Source organism: Pongo pygmaeus, chromosome X (genome assembly GCF_028885625.2).
Source record: "Pongo pygmaeus isolate AG05252 chromosome X, NHGRI_mPonPyg2-v2.0_pri, whole genome shotgun sequence".
Lineage (NCBI taxonomy): Eukaryota > Metazoa > Chordata > Mammalia > Primates > Hominidae > Pongo > Pongo pygmaeus.
Genome location: NC_072396.2, coordinates 88299719 through 88314610, shown reverse-complemented (window position 1 = coordinate 88314610; position 14892 = coordinate 88299719). Strand labels below are relative to the sequence as shown.

The 14892-nt window shown below is 35.1% G+C and overlaps 1 protein-coding gene across 10 annotated transcripts in view; it reads left to right on the top strand.

Annotated features, from left to right (window-relative positions):
- The first annotated feature begins 334 nt into the window (after positions 1-334).
- Positions 335-14892, top strand: part of HDX (highly divergent homeobox) — a 188340-nt gene continuing 173782 nt past the window's right edge. For 7 of the 10 annotated variants that reach the window (XR_008497195.2, XR_010125555.1, XM_054472991.2 and 4 more), the window contains exon 1: positions 351-486. The gene's annotated coding sequence lies outside the window, so the exon portion shown is untranslated. Of the gene's footprint in view, positions 487-14659; positions 14769-14892 lie in introns of all 10 variants that reach the window. The other 3 variants (XM_054472989.2, XM_054472987.2, XM_063660893.1) reach the window with 2 other exon arrangements.

Sequence of the window (14892 nt, the reverse complement as noted above, 5' to 3'; positions counted from 1 at the left end):
CACAAAGGACTGTATTTCTTTATGCTATCATTTGGTTTTGGCAGCATGTAAAAATTTTGTTAAAACCCAATGTCAAGTTGGAAGGCAAGGCAGCACCTGCTCAAATGGCTGGCATGTAACTACTATAGTCACAGGGATGCTTGGTGTTCACAGCTATTCAGGAAGGTATAGAGAGCCCTGGCCGTAGATGTAGCTGATTTGTGCGAGGAAGAGGCAGTCCAGTTGCAGGCAGCCATCTCTCTTCCCCCCTCCCAACTCTTGGGTTCTGGGCTGAGGCCAGGGACTGTCCTGAGCTGATCGCAGGCTCCCATTGGCCGCTGTCTTTTGTGACGTCACGATCATGATGAGAATTGATGATCGGACACGCTGATTTCATTGTCTGAAGCGGCAGTGGAGACCCAGGAAAAATCTCGCTGAATCCGCCTGCCCCAGCAGTGGCCTGATCTGGGTTCCGCTGATTCCTTTCGTAACCGCACCACACCCGAGGTAAGCAGTCAACACTGAGTGGGTGAGAAGGGCGAAGGAGGGAGGGCAAAGCACCGGGATAATGCTTTTCCTAGTTTGGGGCGAGGTTGGGGGTGGGGGGTCCATAGGTTCCATGGCCTAAACAGGCAGACAAAAAACTGGTGCGGATCCTAGGGAGCCAAGTGCCTCTATCCTCCTAGCGAAGGCTGGCGGCTCAGCGAGATTAGAAACGAGCTGCGGATAGGGATACAATGGGGATTGCCAGAGAGCGAAGGACCTTGCTCGGAGACAGAGCGATGTTTGGGACGCACTTCTGGACGGGTAGTAGGAGGAAGTGGCGCCTCTGCCTCCGAAGAAAGGAGGGGATTGAATTCTACCACTTCTAGATTTCACTGGACAGTAGATTTCTCACAGCCCTACTCAAAGGCACTGAGAGCGTAGCGCCTGCGCGTTAGCACCTTGGTGGGGGCGGGGTGGGTCACTGTGAGGAGAATAGGCTTGGAGTTTGCACAGGCGCCGTTTCGGTTTCACTGGAAGAGGTGGGGCTGAGCCATTTCTGTGCTGAATTTGGAAAGTAGAGACCCAGGGAACATCCCAGGCCTTGTGATGTTTCAAGCACCAGTTGATGGGGAGGGATCTGCCATTTAGTTTAAACTGGCCTACTGAGTAAATCCAGCTTCAAAATGAGCCTTATAAATTTGAGAAGGCACGTTCTAAATTTCCAGATATTAGATGTTGAATAACGGAATGAACTCTAGAAGAATTTGTGGAATAGAAGTTTATCAGATAAGAAACTGTTTGGAAAAATAAACACTAATTATTCAAATAAATCTAGCTTTTAATCTTAAAGGAGCTCTGATTTGGGGTGCCAATGATTTTGAACCTTAAATTCTTTGGAAAGGTTCAGAATGAAGTCCATTGTGGAGGCTCAGAGTAAGAAATTTTCCTTTCTTGTCTTTTTCTCTTCTTGGGACAATCTGTTATAAATCTTTAGTCTCCATATCAAGTTTGGTGCTGAGTCCATCTTCTTCCTCTGTGTCTCTGCTAGAATCACTGAAGTCAAATATTATTTTGAGAAGCCCTTTCCCGCACCCCTTCATTGGGAAGGCTGTTATATTACTTATATTAAGGCTTTTATTACTCAGCAGTTGTGGGGAACAATGAAGAACAACCTGCCTATTATTGATGAATAGATTGTACAGTATTGTTATTAATTGCCCTTCACAGTCTGATCATAGACTCCTGACAATTTTACAGAGGAATCTGGATTTTTCTCTATTTCTCACAGTTAAGGGATTATCAAGTACTGGTAAATTTTCCTTTGAAAGCCTTCTCACACCATTCCTCCTTTACAATCTAAATTCTCATCAGCACCCATCTAGTCACTGTAGGAGCTTCCTAGGCAGTCTTCACCTGTGCCCCAAATCCTTAGTGGTCTGTGAACACTTCTTTCAACAAATCACTTTCTTTAACCAACATATTCTTGGCCCCTTATTTTCTATTGTTTCAAGCCTAATTCCACCCGAATTTCAAAGAACTTCATAATCTGGCCTCATTGTAATGCAGGAGCCTTATTTTCCTTTATTCTTCAGTGCACAACTCTCTTTAATGTTCAGTTAGAACAATCTACCTTTATAGCTTTGCTCCTTATACCATTACTATCCCCTCCACGTAGGATGTCCTCTCTTCTACATAATTCACATCTTACCCACTTTGGAAACTCAACTCAAATTCCACGCCTCCACAAGTGCCTTCCAAATTAATCTAACGCAAATGTTACTGACCTCACTTTTCCTAGAATTCCCACATCAATTATTGTCTTTGTCACTTGCTTGTAGGCTGCTTTGTATTGTCTCCTTTGTTATTGTTGTTGTTGTTGTTGTGTGTGTGTGTGTGTGTTAGACTGGAATCCTCAACTGGATTTTAAACCCTTCCTTAAGGGTTGGGTCCATGCCATCTATTTCTTTATTATCTGCCCATAGCACCTAACTGAATAATCAAAATAGCTGTAGCCATATATGTTCTTCTTTTTCCCCTAGAAAACAATTTCCTGGGAAATGAAGCAGTATTTTTATAGAGAGAACTGTATACATGTGAAAGCTTATTCATCACTGGTCAGGCAAGAGACCCTCCAATGACTAAATAAACCTGAATTTAAGTCAGAGGAAAGGAATTACAGAGATCTCTATTTACTGGGTGGCCTTCAAATATGTCATGTCCTCTTAAACAAGATCAAGGGAGGGAACACTATCCCAGAAGAGGTTCTGTCTGTAATTTTCTCAGTTTGAAAAATACCAAAGAGGTATTCCATTGTTCTACACTTCTCTTTGGTGACATTGTATCATGTATCTTTAAAAATATACAAATTACTCACTTTTTATTACATTTTATCTACAATTGCTATCTTATATTGACTATTCCTGATAGTTTTCATGTGTACATCTCTTGAATCAGAGATGACCTTTGTGATGGTTGTTACAATTGCTATTATATATTGGTTGTCACTTTCCTATCCTTTAGGCTTCAAATTGCATTGTTCTGCAGAGCTCAAGTTTTACTTGAATGACAGTGTGATTATGGTTTAATACAGAGGTTTTTCACATATTTCACTTTGGCTCCTGCCTCACTTTGAGATACCATCTCAATATCACATAAAGGTTTTTGACTTAGAAACATAGATTAAAAGCAGTCTGAAGGGTGTTTTAACCTGTAAATTAGAACATCATTATTGTAGATAATTGTAAGTAAACCATGAATGTTATTCATTATAAGGGAAAATCCTTTGACCTTTTCTCTGATTACCTACATTATATGAAACTCCTCAAAGCTGTTTTAGCTTATAGCCAGCTTTCATAGTAGTTGAGACTTTCCTAGACATTTACACATAGACCAATAGAGAAAACTGATCAAACTTAAGCAACTCTGGATAGAATGTGGTGCTTAGAAATATGCTGTTAAGTTTAGAGAGCCCAAAATAAAATATGAAAAAAAAATGAGTGTGACATGTGTTTTTTAAGGCTTGTTTTACAATTTCTATCTGGGAGGATGACATTGGGTTTTCTCATTTAAGTTGTAGAGTTTAAGTTGGGAGAGATTTTATAGTGATAAGCCAATCCCCTTATTTTACAAGTAAATAATCTGAAGCCCAAAGAAGTGAGGTACTTTACTAGCATTAATAAACACTAATAGTTATTAAGCACTTAGTACCAGGCATTGTGCTAAAAACTTTATATATCTTATTACATTTAAACATCACAAAATCTATATGAAAGAGTGTATAGTATTATTTCCCATTTTACAAATGAGAAAACATCTTTCAAAGCAGTGGATTTTCCCAGGACCACACAGCTACTATATGTCACAGTCAAGACCTAATCACGGGTTTGACTTCTAATCACCAAGTTATGCTTGACTAAGGTCAATATAATGAACTTTTGGCTAGAGCTTTAGCTAGGATCTAAATCTCTGGAATCTGAGACGTGTGTGTGTGTGTGTGTGTGTGTGTGTGTGCGCGTGCATTCCATAAACACCATATTACTTCTACAAAGTTAGAGATTTGTAAGATTACCCAAATAAATGGTGTATACTTACAAATACTTATTTGTTTTAGATATTTTATTAAAACACACTCTCTCAGTCTTGATTGAAAAAATATAGCATGAAAATTTGCATAAAATACATTTTAAAAACATTTATTTCCTTCTGCTTTTAAAATTGTATCATACTTCTAGAGGGAATTATATTTTTATAGTGTAATCTCCAACAGAATAAATAAAATTTGAATTATTGATTTTTATTTTATTTTGGAGTCAGTGAGCTAAAACTGAAATTGATGTTTTCTTAATATACTTGCATTGAGTACACTATATTTAGGTACACTAGTTTGGGAGCAAATATTGATAATTCTAGAGATATATTATGCTTAGGAAGGGAGCTTGAGACGCTGGCATATTCAGAAGCTATCACTGATATCCTAATACCTTTCCAGTCTGCATAAAATTTTAAGGAAATAAGTTGAAACCTGTCTATCCAAATGGGGTCATTCTTGCACCAACTAGTAGCAAAATTGCCTGGATTAAACCAGAGACCTAGGTATAAGGCAACTGGATACATGAAATTATACTGTTAGGCAATTAAATGCTTCACCTTACATCTTCCATCTGTAAAGAAATCTAGAACAATGTCTGTCTTACCTTTTGTTTCACAAAAGGTCTCCTATTGTTTCACAACTAGACATATGTGCATTTGGGTTGATCCTTAGAATCTTTAAGGCTATTATTGTCAGGGTGGCAAAATTTAGCAAACTATCTCCTTAGCCTCTTTTCCCTTGGAGTTAGGGACAGTTTCTTTCAAGCTTCTAAAAACAGTCATGCAAACATGTGGCTTATATACTCCCACTAAGCACTTTTGTTATTAGGCAAATATTAGTGTATGGTGCTCATGCAAGGTCATATACTGTTAAGTGGCAAAGCCAGGATTTGAGGGCAGGTGTTATTCTAGACACTGTATGCTCAACTGTTAAGCTACTAGGTATAAGTTAAGGAGCTACAGTGAGGCCTGTCTTCATTGTTTTTCAAAAAATTTATGTGTATATATATATACACACACACACACACGTATACGTAAATTCATACACACACACACACACACAAACACACTCATATAACATGTATATTTTCCCCTAGTTTCTTTTCTCCTTCTGAACCTCTAATACCTGTAATATTTTCCTTTTTTTTTCTTAGTGGAGATGACATTTTTTAAATAAATAAAGGCTGAAGTTAAGGGGAAAGGGCTCATTGTGCTGACCTCCAATGGCTTCACTGGCAGAAGGCACATAGACCCATATTCTTTCTTACTGTCAAACCAACCAATGTTGAAAGCACTTCGTGAGTGGATTTTATTAAAACATAGATTATATTATTATATAACTTTTCTAATACACTAATTTAATGATTCAATATTTTCTTATTTGGCTAGCTTAATGTACCTATTGTATGTTTTATGGATGGAATAGCTGTGCCATTTAAGAAAGTAATTATCTGAGATGCATTTTCAAAATAGTTTTGCCCTTTCATAGACCGAAAATTTGTTGTGTTGAAATCCCCTTGTACTAATCTGTTTCCACACTGCTATAAAGAACTTCTCAAGACTGGGTAATTTATAAAGAAAGATATTTAACTGACTCACAGTTCCACATGGCTGGGGAGGCCTCAGGAAATTTGCAATCATGGTGGAAGTTGAAAGAAATGCAAGGCACGTCTTACATGGCAGCAGGAGAGAGAAAGACCGAGGTGGGAACTTCCAAACACTTTTACACCATTTTACTCATGATCATGAGAACAGCATGGGGGAAACCGCCCCCATGATCCAGTCATCTTCCATCAGGTTACTCCCTCCACATGTGGGAATTACAATTCCAGATGAGAGTTGAGTGGGGACACAGAGTCAAACCATATCACCTCTCAACAAAGCAACAATTGGAAGAGATCCAGGCATTGTAAAATGTGGAAGAAGAAATATATTCTGTAATAGTGGGAAATATTACATTAGGTATTAGAACGCTCAGTCTTGACTTCTCCTCATTATTCTAAGACAAAAGTATAGCCACATGAATTTATTTTTGAATATATATGTTAGTTACTAAAGTAATGAGTCAGACATTTTATTTAGGCTCACTTCCATCACTAATAAATGGTTAAAAGATGCTGGAAGTCAGTTTGAGATTATTTTTCTTCTCCTAACTAGTAATACTGAATGCAGAGAGAAACATTTTGAATTCAGTATTGTTTGTGATATGGAGCCTCAGGTAGGGATTGTTGAATCCCTCCCTTGCTATTCAAAGTGTGTTCCATAGAGTGGTAGCATGAACATCACCTGGGAGATGCTTAGAAACTGCAAAATCTCTGGCCCCACACTAGATATACTGAATCAGAATCTGCATTTTAACAAGACCTCCCAGTTACTAATATGTATAGTAATGTCTGAGAAGCACTGAAGTAAAGTGAAATCTTACTCCTGTACAACAGAGACTTTTAAGAGCTGGTGGTCATAGAAACAAAAACCTGAATTTTCTTTTGTCTGTTTTCGCATTTGTAAAGAAATATGCAATCTAAGCATTCTCCATTATATATTGTATGACAAATACAGATAAGCTTTGTTCCATTCTGAAGTATACATTGTATCATTAAGAGAAAAAAACTACACCAATGTCATAGGTAAAATCGATAAGCCTCTGAGTATATCCACTCACATTGGTGATAGCAATGGCTTTACCATTGAAATGATATTTATCCTAATTACTTGACTTTTCAACAGAGTGTTACAGAAGAATATAGTTGTATTAGGTTCACTGTCACCAACATCCTCAAGGGGAATGGTATGTTGTCTCTTTGCTGCCATAATATATCACCACAAAATTATTGCCCTAGAACAATCCAAATTTATTATCTTATGGTTCCAGAAAGCACAAGTCTGAATGGGTCTTATTGGGTTAAAATAAATGTGTCAGCAGTACTTTCCTTTTTGGCAACTGTAGAGAAGGTTTTGTTTCCTTGGCTTTTCCAACTTTTAGATGCTACCCCCAAAAACAAAACCAAAATTTTTCCTACACTGACAAAATCTATCTTTGGATCTCTGTTTGAGATATTCTGCCTTAAGTATCTTTTGTTTTTGTTTTATTTTTTTCATTTGAAGAATAAAGGAGGAGTTTTACCTGTGGCTATCAGATTTGGGATTCTACTCTATGAGACTGTTAAGTCATTATGCAATTTCTTTATTTTTATTTTTTTGACAAGAAGTCTTGAGCATGATTACACTATGCATTTTCTTACTCTTTAAAGTATTTGTAGGGATAATCCTTCATTATTTGATTGACAAAAATATATATGTTTATAGTGTGTAACATGATGATTGGATATATGTACACATTGTGGAACAGCTAAATCAAGCTAATAACATATCAGTTACCTCACAAACTTATTTTGTAGTGAAAACATGTAAAATCTACTCTCTTAGCAATTTTCAAGTATCCAATACATTGTTATTAACTGTAGTCACCATGTCATACAATAGATCTCTTGAACTTATTCTTCCTGTCTAACTAAAATTTTGTATTCCTTGATCAACATCTACCCAATCCCTCACTGTTCTCCAGCCTTGATAACTACCATTCTACTCTCTGCTTCTATGAATTTGACTTTTTTTTTTAGATTCCACATATGTGAGATCATGCAGTATTTGTCTTTCTGTGCCTGGCTTATTTCACTTAATATAAAGTCCTCGAGGTTCACCTATGTAGTTGCAAATTACAAGATTATTTTTTCTTTGTCAACGCTGAATGGTATTCCATTTTTTATATATGCCACATTTTCTTTATCCATTCATCTGTTGATAGACACTTAGGTTGACTCCATATCTTGGCTACTGTGAATAATACTGCAGTGAGTAAACATGGGAGTGCAGATATATCTTCAAGATACTGATTTTATTTCCTTTGGCTATATATTGAGAAGTGGGATTGCTGGATCATATGTGGTAGGAGTTCTATTTTTAATTTTTTAGGGACCTCTATACTGTTTTCCATAATGACTGTACTAATTTAAATCGCCACCAAAGTTGTACAAGAGTTTCCTTTTCTCGATGGGGATAAATTTATGCTTTCACATTTTTATTGTCTATATACATGTGTGTTTGTATGTTGTTTCTACACTATATATGTGTATGTTTATATAATGTTACCTACTTACCACTTGGTGGTGTACTTTGAGGGATATCCCCCTAACCTCTAATGTGTGCCTAAATCTTTTTCCCCTAAATTTGTGCAGGTTGATGTAAAATCAGGAATGAGAGTTATAAGATAATTAAATAGTCTATCTCTTTGTGTACTTCCCTCATTAGTAAGTTAAAATACAACCTACATTTTAAAAGTATTAACAAGACTGTGATTTGCAAGATTGTGAAATGTTAGTTTTCAATGGTTGTGGCAGTACAAACACTCTCCAGTGAAACATAGAAGTGATTTACCTGCACATTTTTTAGGGCTAGAAATGTACAAAGAAACACAATTTATTGAAACAAAATTTTTACTCAACGAATATGAATGAATCAAGGTACTACTTAGCTCATTAGGAGACACTGTATATCACTGGCCATTAGTGCCATATATCACTGTCATATATTCTGTATGGATGGATGCATGTGGGATTGCATAAAAACAGAGCCAAAGGAAATAGTCATTCAGTTGAGTCCCTATTTATGTTTTTGTCATTCAGCTGTTTATCCATTTGAAATTGATCTTTTTACTTTTTTTCAGTATTTTTAATTTTTTTATTTTTAACTTTTGTGGGTACATAGTAGGTGTACACATTTATGGGGTACATGAGATATTTTGATACAAGCGTGCAGTGCATAATAATCACATCATGGAAAATGGGCTATCCATTCCCTTAAGCGTTTATCCTTTGTGTTACAAACAATTCAGTTATACTTTTTTAGTTATTTTAAAATATACAATTAAATTATTTTGACTATAGTCACCCTGTTGTGCTATCAAATACTAGGTATTTATTCTGTCTGATATCTGATGGTATGATTAGGTACTTATAGTTTTAGGTGTATATTATTTGAACACATTACCATGTGAATAAAGCAAGTGTCATTAAAGGCTAATACATTTTTATCATTGATTAAACATTCTGAGATCCAGTACATTTACTTGCTAATGCATTTGTTTGGTAGAAACTTTCTTTAGAATTTAGTCGTTAGGGATGTAGCTATAGACATATATGTCCCTTTATATTTTCATATATTTATGTGGAGTATGTGTACATAAAATTTTCTTGCAATCTGTGTTCATGTCACTATGAATATGTTTTATGTAGCTGGCAAAACTGAATATTAATTACATAATTTTAAGTGTGTTTTAAAGTGAGGTCAGTGAACAATTTCTTTGTGCCCTGAGAAAGTCATATGATAAGTTTTTATTAAAATCTCCTTTTGTTTCTATTTTCACCTAAGCAATATAAGTCAATTTTATCTCTAAAAAGAAAGATAAGAGATGTGTACAATACATTTCAGTAAATTATAGCTTAATAAACAGATAATATACTCTCATAGTATGAGGATAAACAGATGTCTGTCACTAGACTTTATGCTTTGAAGATGCTGGAATTTATTTTTTGCAATATCTAAAAACTTTGGCAAGATGATTTTAAAATAAAGTAAATAGAGAGGTGAATCCCCATCTCTACTAAAATACAAAAATTAGCCAGGCATGGTGGCCAGTGCCTGTAATCTTAGCTACTCGGAGGCTGAGGCAGGAGAATTGCTTGAACCCAGGAGGTGGAGGCTGCAGTGAGCCAAGATCGTGCCATTGCACTTCAGCCTGGGCAACAAGAGTGAAACTCCGTCTCAGAAAAAAAAAAAAAAAAAAAAAAAAAAAAGCTTTTTGTAATATTAAATTTATACTAAAAAATTCTGGAGTGGCTTCCAGGCATATGGGGACACCATGCTATTTGTTGTGCTTAACTTTCACATTCTTAAACATTTTGAAAGATTAAACTCTTATTGCATAGACAGGGATCTCAGGATCAGTCTTCTTTTTGCCATTATAATATCATAATGTACATATCCTTCATTTGAGGTTCATATATAAATTGTGTAGGAGTGGATTGATGTACGTTAAAAGAGTTATTCCCAGTACTGATGGCCAGTTGATGACATGTTAACTATTAACAAAAATAGGCTTGACGTAGCACATTACAGTTTATTAAGTATTTTAATGAAGATGACACATCATTTGAAGAAGAATAGGACAGGTTTTACAGTCCCATTTTCCAGATGAAGGAACTGAGGTTCCAGAGGTCAATTATCTCTGCTAAAGTCACAAGACTAGCAAGTAATGAAGCTTAAGAGCTTAATAGGATGGAGGTATCCAGACTCCTAAAGCATTCCCACTCCACCACTCCAAAAGGTCACCTGAATTTCTGCTTATAGCAATGATGAAGTAACAGTAACAGGATTTCCTCTTTTACCTTAAATATCTAAACACAAACAAACAAACAAACAAAAAAACAGAAAAAAATAGAAAATAATGAATTTTAGACCTTTGGCAAAAGGCAGCACAGGACCATGATTCTTGAGAGAAGGGAGACAAGATGAGCCCTATGAATGTCCCAACTTACTGCCTTGGGAAAATTTCCAGACAATAGCTCAGATGAAAGGAGCCCAAAAAGGCTAGGAGTCTCTCTGAGTTGAGAAGACATAGTTCAGAGTTCAGAAAGCACAAGGGTGCCTACAACTTGAGGAACAGTGTACTGCAGAGAACATTGCACAGTGAAGGAGAAAACTGCATATGGAGAGAGCTTCAGAGATCTGCAGAGGGACCCTTCAAGTTTCTGAATAATGATCAGCTCAAGTGTGTGATGAAACTGATGAGGACAGAGAAAGAACCACAATAAAGGAACAGGCAAATCAATCCTCAGAACTCACGGAGAACCAGGAATGGTTATGTTCTCACTAGCCAGATTGGAAAACATCATATTTCAAGAGGCATTTAAGAAAGTCCTCACAAGGGTATTGCCAGGGTAATGGAGCAAATTAGATCTAGAATAAAGGCAATTCTAGATTTGCCTGACAAAAGCAAACTTCAAAAGAACCAAACCAATTCCTAGTAACTTAAATGTATCCCCAAACAAAGGCAAACATATTCAAATACTACAAAAACAGACAGTACCCAACAACAAGATTCATAATATCTGATGTTAAATGAAAAATTACCAAGCATGCAAAGACATAGGAAAATATACAACCCATATTCCCGTGAGAAAGCAATAAGAAAAACAGAATTAAAAAAGGGTGTGAAATTAGTAGAGAACAACGTTAAAAAAACAGCTATTATTTCTGCATTCCATATGTTCAATAAGGTAACAGAAAGCACAAGCAAGATTAGAACAAAATAGATTTTTTTAAAAGATCCACATTGATTGAAATTCTAGAGACAAAATATAGCATATGAAATGGCAAATGCACTGGATAGTTTTAACAGCAGATTAGCTACTGCAGAAGAAAAAAATAGTGAACTTTAATACGTACAAATAAAAAGTATTCAAAATGAAAAGTAGAGAGAAAAATATGAGAAATAAATGAATGGAGCAACAATGAATTGTGAGCCAATGTCATTCAACCTACCATCCATATTTTTTGAGTCACAGAAGGTGAGAAGTAGAAGAAAATTATCTAAAAATGAACAGTTGAAAATTTTACAAATTTGATGAAATCTATGAACCTACATACCCAAGAAGCTCAAGAAATCCCACGAATAAGAACGATGAAGAAAATAGCACCAAGGTATTTCATAATCTAATAATTGAAATTCATAGAAAAGAGAAAATCTTAAATGCAGCCAGAGAAAATAACTGCACTTTATGTATAGGAGAACAAATATGACAACGGTAGGATATATCTCATGGAAACAGTGCAACACAGAAAACAATGGGGCAACATTCTTAATGTGCCAAAAGAAAAAAAGAAGTTAACTTAGAATTTTATATATAAAAAAAGCAATATAAAAGTATACATATGTAACAAACCTGCACGTTGTGCACACGTACCCTAAAACTTAAAGTATAATAACAATAAAATTTAAAAATAATAATAATAAATAAATTTTAAAAAAAAGTTCTTCCACTCATACCAAAGTATAAAATACATCACTAGCAGATATACATTATCAAAACTGTTAAAGGAAATCATCACACAGAAGAAAAGTAATACCAAATTGAAATTTTAACATACATAATGGAAAGGAGAGTACTGGAAATAGTAAATATGTGGGTATAAATGAAAGATCTTTTAATTTACAAAATCATTTTAAGCAATAACTGTTTAATTTTTAAAATAACAACTTATTTGGGATTTAGTAGCATTTGTAAAAGCAAAATGTGTAGCAATAATAGCACAAAGGCCAGTAGAGGAGAAATAAAAGGATAATTTAGTGGGTACGTAGAAAACTTGAAATCTATTACTTGAGGGTCACTTTAACAAAATACTAGTAGAAGAGCAAATTAAACTCAAAACAAGGATAAAGAGGAAATGATAATGCTAAGAGCATAAATAATTGATATAGAAAACAGAAAAGCAATGAACAAATGCAATGAAACCAAATGTTAGATTTTAGAGAAAAAAAAAGGAGAGAGGACACAAATTGCCAATATCATGAGGGAGAATGTGCCACAATAGACTGTACAGACATTAAACAGTATACTCACAAAGTTAACCTATATGACTATACATTCCATAACTTAAAGGAATGGACCAATTTCTTAAAAGTTGGAAATTACTAAAATTAATTGTAAAAGAAAAACAGTAACTTAATATTTTATATTTAATTAGAGAAATTGAATTTTTTAATTAAAATCTTCCTTAAAAGAAATCTTCAGACCCAAATTGCTTTACTCATTAATGCTACAAAGCATTTAAGAAAGAAATAATATCAAATCTACGCAAAAGTTTTTTAGGACACAGAAGTGGAGGTAATACTTTAACTCATTTGAGCACTTATTATGTCCAAGGCATTGCTTTAGAAGCTGGTTAATCAAAAAGATGAAAATTTGCTTCCTGTAATACAGAAGCTTATAGTATGTGAGACAGAGAGGGAACTCTCTCCCTCTGCCATACACTTAGGTCTGCCTGATTGGTTAAGGCAGAGCAAAGCAGATTATCTTGCATTGTATAGATAGTTGAGTTTAAAACTCTTTGTAAAATCAGCAGAGGTGAACTTGGCCCACTGGTTTCCCTTTGTCTATCATTGGTACACAAAAATTGACAGACTGACCTGGGAGTGGAATACCAAAGTTTGTTCTATCCAAGAGTCCCCAACCTCTACAACAACTCTCTCCTTCTGCCAACCAAAGCCCCGCTTGCTCTGTGTTAAGAATAATTTAATATTTCATCTAATGTTTTTATTTGCCTTATTTACTAAATATTAAGCAAAAGATAGCAGTTGTTTTGTTTACTAAATAATTAGTGCCATAAATTGTACTTCACCACAACCATATATCCACATGGTCGAGGGGTTGATTTTAATCCAACTTTCTATTCCACTACTGCTCAGTTCATAATGTGTGAAATAAAATAGCCATTTTAACTACTATAGATCATCACTAGAGTAAAAGGGCACAGTAGTAATCCTTCACATATATCATTCCTCCAGCAAATCCAAGAAAATAAGTGTCACAAAATCTACAAGGTAAGGCCCAAATGATAGAGTCACGAGTAAACCTCTCAGGCCTTTCCTGAAAATTCTGGTCTTTTACCAGATTAGAAAAAACAAACTAATGAAAAACAACAAAACCCGGCATATTAAGAGTGAGAGGGAATTGCTAAAGGCAAGCCCACTGACAGCATGACAAACGATGACAGATGAGGAGAGTAAAAGAGAAACTATAAAAAGGATATGCAAAAATTTAATGTGTTTTAATGAAGAGACAGACACCGTATCACAATTATTAGAACACCATTTATTAAATTATCTTTATAATGATGACCCAGTCTTATAAAAACACTTTATTTTTCTATTCCCTGTTTAAAAACTCAAGGGAGTGAATAAGGTAGTTCAGAAATATTTTCATCTAAGATGAAAACTTATGAAAAATAAAGTTTTATTGCTCAAAGGAGTATACACTTTAGCTTTCCAGAATGACTAATTTCCCAAAATATCTTAGAAATGGAAGTATAGTGGCAACTGGGGAATCTTCATATGTCTTCATACCATATTATGCAGAACAACTAGAGACTATACAATTAAACATGAAGCATTTATTTTTGTGGCCAAGAAAATTAAAATGCCAAGAAAAAATGCCTAGAAGTATATTATTACTAATGTCTTTTATTTGCTTCAAAACATTTCTAATATTTAATTTATTCAAAAGTGTAGTTATTTGTATTTTCATATATAAAAGCTTCTGAGAAAGATGGAAAACTGGTTGTGCGTGTGTGTGTGTGTTTTAGATTTTAAACCAGTAATATCAGCCCAAAAGTATTGCTCTTCAGCAAGGGTTAAATAAATATAGCTTTAATTTGACTTAAAGTTCCTTAAAGTTTAGTTTGATCTAAATTTTAAAAATGCAGTGCTAGACTTCCGATTCTGACCAACATGAAGTAAGCCCACTATAACCTTCTCTCCTGATTATTACAGCTACAATCTCTGGACAAAATTTTAAGAGAAACTCCCTCAGAACTCCTAAAGGTAAACAAAAGCAGGCAGATTGAGGATGGCAGTCAGAATTTGAAGTGACCATATATAGGTGAGTTTCCCAGTTTTCCCCCATTTCTCTTGAGACTTTGACCCAAGGCTGGATCCATCTCATGGAACTATGGAGCGGTATATTACTGGCTAAAACTGCAATAGCAGCTGGCAGTCCCAACAGT